This window comes from Triticum aestivum, chromosome 7D (genome assembly GCF_018294505.1).
Source record: "Triticum aestivum cultivar Chinese Spring chromosome 7D, IWGSC CS RefSeq v2.1, whole genome shotgun sequence".
NCBI classification, from domain to species: domain Eukaryota; kingdom Viridiplantae; phylum Streptophyta; class Magnoliopsida; order Poales; family Poaceae; genus Triticum; species Triticum aestivum.
In genome coordinates this window covers 603,387,423-603,399,858 of record NC_057814.1, presented here as the reverse complement: position 1 = coordinate 603,399,858, position 12,436 = coordinate 603,387,423, and positions in this window count along the sequence as shown.

Sequence of the window (12,436 nt, the reverse complement as noted above, 5' to 3'; positions counted from 1 at the left end):
AGGTGCCGGCGGCGGCGCCGTCCGTGAGGGGGGGCACACCCCGGTGTTGGGGGGTGCAGCTATGGGTTGGGCTACGACAACCAGGTGAAAAGGTGATGTTGCTTGTCTTTGGGCGAGGTGGGACTATTTTTTACAGTGTGCTGAGAGTGACACATATGCCGTAATAAAAAAATAAAAAATGCAAAGTATCTATGCCGACGGCTTAGCCGTCGGCATATATTGACACGTGGCACGTGGGACCAAGCCTATGCCGACGGCCATGCTGTCGGCATAGGGCCCCCCCTTATCCACTCCCCGGCCCTCCTCCTCCACTCGTTTCTCTCCTCGCACACCGATCCAACTCCCTCTCCTCGACACCCAACCACCGCCGCCACCCTCTCCGCGCCGTCCACGCCACCCTAGCCGCTCGCCCCCGCCACCGGCCGCCGCCATCTCCACCCACCCGCGCCGCGCCGCCGTCATCTCCGCCCCACCCGCCCCGTCTCCACCCACCCACCCACCACCGCCGTTGTCTCCACCCACCCGCGTCGCGCTGCCATCGTCCCCCCCCCCCCGCCGGAGTCCCCGGCCTGATCTCCAGCCGCTGCTCCGCCCCCTCCGCCGACGCCCTCCCTAAGGGAGCCCCTGCCCCGACGCCCCCTTCTCCTGGCCCGGCTCCGACCGGCCTCCTCCGCCACCGCGCCGACAACCGTCCGCCCGGCCCCGACCACCGTCTGCCAGGCCCCGCACTTGCCTCGTCCCGGCCCCCACCGACGTCGCCACCTCTCCCGCCCCTGCTGTCCTCCAGCCGCTCCGGTGCTGCTTCCCCTCGGAGAGCTCCCCCGCCCCCCGGTCACTCGCAGGAGTTGTAGCTGATGCCGCTGTTGTGTTAGCTAGATAGACAAAATTAGTGTAGTGCAATTATTTTGTATGTTTAGTGCAATTTTAGTAGCTAGATAGAGAAATGTTAAAATTTGGATAGTTGAATGAAATGGATAGATAAGTAGATAAATTTCTAGGTACATCAATGTATGGATAGGTAGGTACATTTTAGTTTTGACCAAAAAAATTAATCAATGCGGTAAAAATTTAATTTGAAGTATCATGATCATCTAAGTTTTTTACTTTATGTTTTGAATAATGTAGAATATATGCATTCTATCCTACAATTTGAGATGTTGTTGAAATGCTACATGAGATGCGAAGTTCCAAAAATTTTACTCGGTGGAATTTATAGGGTTTGTGGCGTCGCATCTCTCGATATGATATGTAGATAGATGTTTTGTGAAGTAGATAGATAGACAGATGTTAAAATTCGGATCATGGTTAGTGGTTAGTTCATCATGATGATATTGCAAAAAAAATTGAAGACAAAATTTGGATTGACTGAGATGTGATGATCTAAGTTGTTCTTTCGGTGGATTTTGCAGGCTTTGTGGTGTCGCATTTCATCGGAGTGACCGTTGTACGACGCGTTGGTCCCCCTGAGCATCCCTCTGTTGTTCGACTACTTCCTCTACAGCCGAGGGTGAGCTACAAGTCCATCTCCTACATTTTTTTCATATCACTAGATTTCATTCTCAAGTCAACTGGCGTAACCTAGGTGTCTCCCGTCCGAAAGGGTTGCATCGATAAATATGCATTCAATTGCATATTTATCACCGCAGCTCTTTCGGATTGTCCAGCGTTTTCCACGGACAGCCCGAGGATGTGTAGATTGGGTATGTTCTCCATGTTCTACCCCGTTCCGAGACAGGATTTCGGCGGCGCCTCCCCATTGTTCTCCCGAGCACATTCTCTCGGCTATTTGCCGAGATGTGTATCTGGAGAACAGCGGGGAGGTGCTGCCGAAATTTTGTCTCGGAACGGGGTAGAATGGAGAACGTAGTCAATCTACACATCCTCGGGTGGGATTAGGAAGGTGGAGGCCAGCCACGTGGCGAGCAGGCGTCACCCCTGGGGCAGGTCTACGCCGACGGCCTAGCCGTCGGCACAGTTTCAAACTAAGCCGACGGCCAGGCCGTCGGCATAGGCCTGCCACGTGGCAGCAACTGGGCTCTCCTGGGCTAGGTGGAGGTGGTGGAGGTGGAGGCTCTTCCTCATCGTCAGGCCGTCGGCATAGGCCTGCCACCTCCGGCACAGTTTCAAACTCTTTAGTTTCAGGAGAGCCCAGTTGCTGCCACGTGGCAGGCCTATGCCGACGGCCTGGCCGTCGGCTTAGTTTGAAACTATGCCGACGGCTAGGCCGTCGGTGTAGACCTGCCCCAGGGGTGACGCCTGCTCGCCACGTGGCTGGCCTATGCCGACGGCCAGGCCGTCGGCATAGGCCAGCCACGTGGCGAGCAGGCGTTGCTCAGCACTTGACGGCGGCCGCCGTTAGGAGGTAACGTTGCCGACGGCCAGGGCCGTCGGCATAGATGTACGGACACAGTCGGGATAGGTCCTATGCCGACGGCCACCCGGGCTACGCCGACGGATATGTTGCCGACGGCCCTATGCCGACGGGGGCCGTCGGCGTAGGCCTGTCCCGACGGCCATAGGGTGCGATTCCGGTAGTGGTAGGGTCGTAGGGACGGGGGATAGAGCTCTAGCCAGATGGGATTTTCGAATTGTGCGGCGACACGTACGTGAGGTGTTTTTTTTTATGAGGCAGCCCTAATGGTTCGTGTGCATGCAGGCTTGTTTCTGTTTTTTTCTTTGTGACGGATTTGTTTCTGGTTGTTTCGTGCGCAACCGAGCCAGCACGGGCCGAGGCCCAATCAGCGACATGTCAGGCCTAGGCCGATGATTACGGAGTAAAACACGTAATTGACGTATGGAGAACTATGAAATCTTTTGTCTTTTAATATTACTAGCACACATGCCCGTGCGTTGTAACAGGAGAACACAACATGCAAGGTGCGGGAATTAGGTTATGCAGATGTGGCCATGATCTCGAGCCGGATGATTGCCTCGTGTATCCACGCAATGCAATTCATGATTGGTTCCAACTTCCAAACCATCTTGGAAATCCCTGACAAGGTCATGCCTGGGATCAACCGCAGGAACATATGTGAGCAAGAGATAAGTATTTTCAAAGGGATTGTTCTTTTGGCTCCGAGGAGCATATGCTCCAAAGTTAATAGTGAATTCAAAATAAATAGTAAATAAAATTTAAAAATTCTGTTCTATTTAGATGTTCATGATAGTGCAACACTATTACACTACAAGAGTGATTGACAATTTTCATGCGAAACAGGTTAGCAGTGTTTCATTGGTGAAAAAACAAAATTAAGTGTAACATTTGGAGGTAACGTTGGACGTTCGATTTGTTATCTTGCACAGATCAAAATGCTTAATCTTTCCCGCTAAATATTTGTAGTTATCATTTGGGTGTGACAGTGAACACATGTTCTTTTTTCAAATTTTTTAACTTTTGCAAAATGTGTTTTTGGCGAGCATGAGCATATGCAACCTAGTGCCAAATTGGATTTCCTCTTTTAAAAGGCCATTTGGAAAACTAAAAATATGACGGTGTTATGACGGCTTGAGTTCCTAAGGGCCACTCAAATATTATTTGGCCCAAACGTATGTTGCCATGAGTAACAACTTTTGCCGAACAAAATAGATACGGAATGTAAAACAAATACGAAAATCGAACACTAAATAAGCATAGAACTATTGCCCGGATGTTCTTTATGTACATGACATGATGTGAAAAATCATTGTATCTTATGTAACTACACTGAAAGATTCACATTGTCATTAGTAAAGACACGAGGGACATGTAACATGCAGGGCTTATAGCCTGGAAGAAAACACTTTTTTGCTTCTTCTTTGCAAGGTTAAAATCCATTTTCTAGAGCAGCAAAGGATGGCTTCTTGTACTGACTACAAAAACAACAAAGATATCCTTGGAACTGGAATGTGTGTTTTGTTACTATTGAATAGTAGAACCTGTCAATGGTTGACCGCATGAAGAAGAGAAGGATCAAGATGTTTCTGTGATGAAGTGATGCCATCTCTTGCTGCACATCCTGCTCGAGTAGGGAATTGGCGTGACCTATTAAGCCGACTGATACTTTCCTCTTCCTCAGAGCTTTGGTTTGATCTGGCAATTCTTGCTCCCGCAGCTCATTTTGTTAGCCATTAAATAAACAATAGTAAAAGGAGCGTGCTATCTAGGGTGAGGATAAAATAATGTTCCTGATTTCATTACCTTATTTATGGGGTCAAATAGTTCATCAAGTAATACTTTGTTCTGCAAAAATATGCTGCTTGTTCATAAGCAAGGCAGAACCACTAACAGCACTGTCATATATAGTCAACCTAACTCTATAGAAAGTTGTCTTAAAAATTGAGTGTATCCAGCCGGATACTGCCTTGATACTCGGATACTGCCCCGATACAGCTCGATGTGTATCCCATATGTATCACTCAATTTTTTGATTTTAAAAATGAAAATAATGTTTGATACTCCTTAGACACTGCTGCGCTACATTTTAGATACATGAAACCCCTCGTTCGATGTGAAATCCCCTCAAGAGCAAAGGGAACCTTTCAAAGATTCCCCACATTAGGGTGAGTTCATGTCAAAAGGTTTCTATCAGTGTTCTTGTTCAGTTGAAAGGTGACTATCGTAGAGTTGACCTAAATCCTAACTATAGTGGATCGAAAAGGTGCGACAGCACCGGGGGTCCCGACACCCCCTTGTCTCACCGTTCAGCGATTATAAGATTCGTATTGCGAACCGGTCAGCGGCAGTAACATTTTGCGGTAGCATGCAGAGTAGGTTTGGCAGGAGGTTAATTAAGCAGGCAATTAACCCAGACAAATAGGGCCGCCCTAGCCTATAGCATGCAGAATAGGCCTGGCAGAGTAGGCCTGTGATCAGCCTACGTTCGAGGAGCTAGTGAGTCCAGCTGCGACCCTAGCGCAGCACAAGACAGGCGCATCCGGACAAATTTGACGCCCAGAGTGGGCATGTGAACGAAGACGTGCACATGTGAACGAAGACGTGATGGTCCATGTCCATCAACAGTGCTGGGCATTTGCGAAGCACATTTGGCCCTGCTCTTTCTTGTCCCTGGTACATATACGATTGCTTCTGCTTTAATTAGCTTAATAGCAGGGTGATCCGCACATTTGCGCGCTTAGATGTGTTATGTTTTTTTTACATTTACCTTTTGTATATATATATATATTATATTACAATTGATACAGTGAAATGCCATTGTATTTAACATAAGATTTAACCCACTAATTTTCTTCATTCTTTATTCTAAATTTGATAATAGTTTTTTCTCAAAACAAAAAGGTTTTGCACTTGCGACTACCCTGTCAGTACCGGTCAAGTATATTTTGGTTGCTAGATTATTTTTAAGAATTTCTCTGTATTGGTCATATTAAATCATTACTTGATGGTCATTTGTGGGTGTGGCACATTTATTAAATCCACAACCGGAATCTAATTTACATTAATTAGTTATTCCATTTTATTTCATAATGCTTTCGAAACAATTAGGTTTTGGGCATTAATGAGTAACATATTTCTAGTGGTCTCAACTTTTTTAAATGACTAGATTATTTTTTGAAAGTTTATTTATTATCCATATTTAATCATTACGTGTTAGCCATATGATCATGTCAGTACTGTTATTATGTTGGGTGTTGTTTTGTGGTGTCGCCTGAACGTGCCCGGTACAAGTATGCCTGAGTATACCAGGTACAAGTACATAGTTGTGCACTTAATATACTAGGTACAAGTATGTTTGAATGTAACAAATACAAGTATATGGTTGTCCGCTTAATGTACCAGGTTCAAGAGTATGCTTGGGGCAGCCGAATATATCATGTCCCATTACTATGCATTGCTGATTATACCAGGTACATGTATGTTTGTGATGGGTTAATGTACCAGGTACAAGTTATGAGTAACAACCAATATTACTGCCCAACATAGTTCGGGTGCGCTTTTATGCATGGGTCTTAAGTGCGGGGACGATGGAGAAGCGAGGAGGTGCCAGGGTCTTAGACAGCTATCATACACATTATAAATAATAGCTATATATGCTGACTGTGATGATTGTTTGTTATTGTAAAATCTAGTTGCGTTGGCGGTTCGGCATACTTATTAGTTTAATTCTACCTAATTGACGTGTTGTCTCATGAAAATGCGTATCGATTATTTTAAAACATAGTTGTTGATTGTTCTAAAGTACCATCCACGCCACGCGCTGTCAAAAATTACCGTCACAATGAGCAAAAGACGTGTAGTCACATCGATGCATGTGACATGCTGAACGGCTCAGTGACGCCCTACATTTATCACCAACCAGGCCGGGTGCATCTCTTTTCTTAATAGCAGCCTGACATGTCAATCTGGATGTAGACAGGCACGATATATTCTACCCTATGATGAACAGTGCGAGCAGCTCCCTGTTTGCTTTGTCTCCGGCGCTTAGCGAAATCCTAGACCTGCTAATACAACTAGCGTACAGAGCCTGGTCCAGATCTCGAGCAGAATGTTTTCTGGACGGACGCTGGTGATAACCGGGTGCCTAGACACCCGGGTGTCGAAAATCCACTCTTTATGCATTATATATCTTTTATTGCATGCAATGCTGGTTTAAGCCTCCTATTCAGGAGAGCAGTAATTAAGTTCAATTATAAACTAAAATAATCTATAAAAAACTTCAGAGAATCAATCTAGAAAACACATATTAGAGAACGTGTATTTTTAGAGATAATGCATGCAGCACGTCAACTTCATCAATAGTCTTGTTGGAAGCACACATGATTTCTTATCTGTTTGTACGCACACTATTTATTTATATGGATTAGCCGACAAATGGTATATGGTGAATACCCAGAAGTCGAGACTTGACTTGTCCTCGGAAAAGCAAAAGAAATTTTTGTATGATAAGTATGTATGCCATACTGCATGTTTGCTGTAGCTAAAATCACATAAATAATAACGAAGAAGATTCTTATTCATTTTTAACCAGGGTAAATAATTGGATTACTGCCTAAATCTCTAAATATTCATACACGTGTGATGGATGAAACAAAACAATTTCATGAAACTATTTTAGCTAAGATTATACTTCCATTAGCTACGTAGACAGCTCACCGTTGTAGCTTATGCAAACGTCTCCAAATTGTCATATGTGCATGACGAAAGACATAAATTTAATTGGTGAAAAATAATCTGACGAACGTTAGATGACTTCAAAATATTTTCGTTCCGCAAAAAGGGAAATTTTGGCTTCATAGTTATCAATAATGGTGAGCAGGAGACGACATGATTATTTGATTATATATAGGTTGTGATACTTAATAGATGATGAGATATATGTTGTGAAAAACATAGGCCATATACACAGATTGTGAGACAACTTATACTTATGATACAAATTTTGCATGTGACAAACTCACACTGCGTCGATCTTAGGTTGATGATCTTGTCTCATGTGCACCAAAAAAAAAACCCGAGTTAGTTTTGTTTGTTTTATTAACCTAGACGGCTCTTATTCCATAAAAGAAAGCCTTAATACAATGGGATCATCTGTGTCATGGTGGGCGTGCAATGTCCTGAGCTGTCTCTCTATCCAGCAACACACAGCCCAATCGGGAGAATATCATACGGAAACCAATATTCAATGAAAACTTCGTGAAAACCATATTTTAAAGTTTCGGAAAAATCTGGAAAAAATACGGGATGTTAAGAGGGTGATGTTTTATTACCACGCAAAATTTCAAGTTGAAACACATTACGAGATGTGAGCTATGAAAAAGACAAATTCAGCCCTAAATAGTGACATTACTATTCGGCACTATTCAATGCTGATTTTGTCTTTTTCATAGCTCACATCTTGATTCAACTTGAAATTTTTTGTGGCAATAAAACATCATCCTCCTAAAAATCCCTTATTTTTTTAGATTTTTTTGAAACTTCAAACTATTTTCTTCTCGTGGGTTTCACCGGTTTTCGCCGAATGTTGGTTTCCATATGATATTCTCCCCGGCCCAATCTAGCGTGTTGTCCGATTAAATGGGTTGCTGCACACCGTATAAGAATTCCTTATGAGATCATCTGTGTCATGGTGGGCGTTTAATGTCCCGAGATGTCTCTCTATCCAGCAACACACGGCCCAATCTAGCGTTTTGTCTGATTAAATGGGTTGCTGCACATCGTATAAGAATTCCTTTGATGCTATTGATTTTCTAAAAAATAAAATATTATACTTTTTGGCCTTGTTACTCGGTGGCGCCACCTCGGATTAGTCCAGACCATGAGAACCTACTACTCAAGGAAGAAGCGGGATCCAAGGAACCCGAACGGCTCATCACACATCATGCATGCATATATGAAGGGAGCATCTCCAAATGTTCATCTGTGCATGACGAAAGACATAATTTAATAGGTGAAAAATGATCTCGCTAATGTTAGGTGACTTCAAAAAATTGTTCCGAAAAAGGGGAGATTTTGGCTTCATAGTTATCAATAATGGTGAGGAGGAGACGACATGATTATATGATTATATATAGGTTGTGATGCTTATTAGATTATGAGATATATGTTGTCATAAACGTAGGCCATACACACAGATTGTCAGACAACTTACACTTGTGATAGAATTTTTGGATGGGACAAACTCACACTGCATTGATCTTAGGTTGTTGATCGTGTCTCATGTGCACCAAAAAAATCTGTGTTCATTTTCTCGGTTTTAACCTAGGCAGCTCTTATACCAGAAAAGAAAGCCATAATACAAACTTTACGTGCTTCCAAGTTTAGTATTAATTACCGATTGGTTTTTCATGACGGTGCATCAACCATAAGGTTGCAAATGAATTTCTTTGTCCGCAAGGCAAGGAGCTCAAGAAATTTCCACCTGCAGTTGTACGTTGATTGCGAGGCTGCTCGAGCACGACGCGAGGAACTCAAGAATTTTCTAACTGTAACTTGATCATGAGTCTGCCAATGAACTGCACGTCCATGAGGCGAGGACCTACCGAATTTGGCGTGTCCATGCGATCTCTTGGCTCCTAGGCTACTGATATGAATGTCTAAAATGTTCAATCAAGACGTACGACAACGGAGTGGAGAAGATATGTGCAACCACAGCCAAGCATATATCAAGGGTACGCATGCACAATTTTTGGTTCTAGCTAAATGCATGCATGTATATAGCAAGCTAGTCATGCATGCATGCATAAATGATGGGCACACATGCACGTTTTATTTTTGTTTCAGCTAATTGCATGCATGCATAAAGCAACTAAGCAAGCCACGTCCTTTTCCTTTGAACTGATGAACAACTAACTCAGTTCCTTTTTTTAAAAGCTGGATGAGGGCACGTCCTTTTCAAAACTGGAAATCAATGCATGTCCTATTTTTTTATTGATCACCGCACGATCCTAGATTCAACTGGCTGGAGCGGTGCATGGCCTTTCCTTTAAACTGTAATCAACTGTAGGTCCTTTTCTTTAATATATGTGGAACCAGCGCACATCCCTAAGAAAACAGCGCACGTCCAATTTCTTTTCTTAGCGCGTCCTACGTTGGCTGCATGAGCGAAACGTTATCTGCCAATATAATTATAATGGCATTGGTGGGTAATTTTATTGACTTAGAAAGTTATCTAATGGCTATAAAAATTTAGTCTATTAAATTAACGGTTCGATATTTCTAATTTTGTAGCAATTTCTAGCTTATTTCTCTTCTTCCTGATTAAACCATCAAGCACTTTTTATATATAAATAGATTTGGTAATACTTAGGTTATTAAAAAAATGAAATGCCTTTGTAACAGATAAGTTTTCGTCCGAAACCTTGATAGTTCGAAAGAGATTGTCCATTTTGTACACGAAGTACATCCAATTTTTGCCGTAACTCTTTTAACTTTTTTGCACATGCTATATGGGTGAAATGATTATACCATGACAACTTTCAACTTTTTCAGAGTTCATTTGTAGTGATTTTCAATTTCAGGGTCATTTGGCGCCAAAAATGAGTAAATGCATGAAAAATTGCAAATGATGTCAGAAAGGGTTCAAAGTTGATGACGTGGCTTTGAATGGTGCATACTGAACGCATAAAATGTCTGAAGTTGTAATAAGTTAAAAAATGAAATGCCTTTGTAACAGATGAGTTTCGTCCGAAACCCTGATACTTCGAAAGAGATTGTCCATTTTGTACACGAAGTGTCACTACTAGGGAAAACCTTATACACAGAACATTAGCAGTAGCGCGGGCTAAAAACGCACGCTGGTGCTAATTAGCAGCAGCGCGGTGTTGTAAACCGCGCTACAGATCCAGTTATAGCATTAGCGCGCCCGCGTACAAAAGCGCTACTACTAAAATTCCCACGGCTTAGCCGATAGGCTCCACATAGTAGTAGCGATCTTCGCCAAACACCGCTACCGCTATTTGCTTTGTAGCAGCGCGTTTACGCTGAGATGCGCTAGTGCTAAAGTAAATAAAATTAAATGGAAAGCAAATAGAAAAGTAAATGAAAATGAAAGAAATACAAAAAGGTGAAAGGAAAAAAATAAAATGTAAAGAAAAATAAATTAAAAAGTGGAAAAAAGAGAATGGTATAGCAGTAGCGAGTATCCATGAACGCGCTGTAGCTATGTTAGCAGTAGCGCACTTCCTGGAACGCGCTACTGCTACTTCTGACTAAACCACTCGATTCGTTTTCCCCAACGGCCACTTCCCCCAAATCGCAACTCCTCCGCTGTCGCCGCCGCCGTCGCCCGTCGGCCGCCGCGCGCTCTCCCGCCTCAACGCCGCCCCCGACCCCGGATTCGACGCCGCCCCCAACCCCGACCTCGACGCCGCCCCCGACCCTGGATTCGACGCCGCCCCCGACCCCGACCTCGACGCCGCCCTCCGCCGTGCGCCCGAGCCCCGACCCCAACCTCGACGCCGCCTGCCCCTCCCTCGCCGCAGTCACCGTAAGGCTCTGCCTCTCCTCTCCCCTACCCTCCTCTCTCTCTCTGCTAGGCAATTTATATATGTGTTGATGCTGTGTTGATGTTCATATGAACCCTAGGTGTTCATATGAACCCTAGGTGTTCATATGAACCCTAGATTTGTCTAGGGCAGTAGGCATTTTTTAGCATTTAGGAAAAATGATTAGCAATTTGTTTAGGAAATTAGCTAGGGCAATTTTTTATGAAAATGCCTAAACAGTAATTTCATTTGCATATTGTTGTTATATGATATATGTCATTGATGTTCATTTGCATATTCCATTATTGAAGTGGTTCGATTGTGCCCAAGTGGCTTTGTTGTTTTCAGGAAATGAAGCCGAGTGGCCTATGTTTTGCCGGAATGTTGATTCATTTCCGTTCCGGCAAATTTCAGGTTCTCGATTTGTCCACATTTTAGCAAAAGCCATGCCGAAATTTTCCGTGAATTTCGGCATGACTTGTGCTACAAACTAGGACATATCGAGTGCCCGGGATTTGCCGCACCGGGAAGGAGTCAAGGTTCCTGCAAAGCATAGGCCTTTTTTTACGTCATTATTCATTTTATTAGGTATAGAATTAATTGACTAGATTTAATCGTAAGAACTAGTTGAATTAATAGAACTAGTTGAACATGTCACATTTGTTGTTATTTTTTTAGTTAAAGCAATTTTTCGCGCATCGACGTCGACGATGCCTATCCCGCATCCTCGTCGTCGAGTCGGCGGAGGACACCTGCGTCACCAGATGGGCCATGTCCGGGACTGGGCTCCACCGGGGTGGTACTGGGAGGCGCTACCTACCGGGGGCACAGGTTGGTGAGGAGCTAGCCTGTCGTTGACCCGAACCTTCTTTGGTGGCGGTCGCGTGGGCCAGTGACGGTCCAGAGGCTCGAGGACCCCGCGGAGGTGGTGCGTCACCGTGTAAGTGAGGAGGACGCGCACGTCCGTCGCTACTTGTTTGCGTTGGAGCACAGGTTCTCCAATACCTGGCAGGTTCTCCAGGGATCTCATTGGAGCTATGATCCTGTGATGGTTCCTTCTCTTTGGGTGTCCACCACCCGCGCCGATACCCGTCGTGCGTTAGGGTTTTAGTTGTATTAGTGATGTTATATGTATGATACTATTTGGGATGTATTAGTGATAATATTAGACGATGTACGGACGCATGAGATGATTTACTTTTGCTTATTGAATGCATGCTAATTTGAATACTTATTTATTTTACGATTTGGTTTTGCTTATTGAATGCTCATGTCAATATGATCCTATAAGATATTTTGAGTATCCTAGAGTTGTCTTCGATCAATTTTCAATTAATGTTTCAACTATGAACATAGGAAATGTCTGACAACGAAAAGGATTTCGGTATTTGCAAATACTGCGAAGACGAGCGCGGCCTGTGCGACGGAATCTTCCTAGATGATGATAGGCGCTTCAGCATCAAGCTGGACGTGAACTTCGAAGTGGATACAGTAAGTCACAATGACAAGTCTTTTT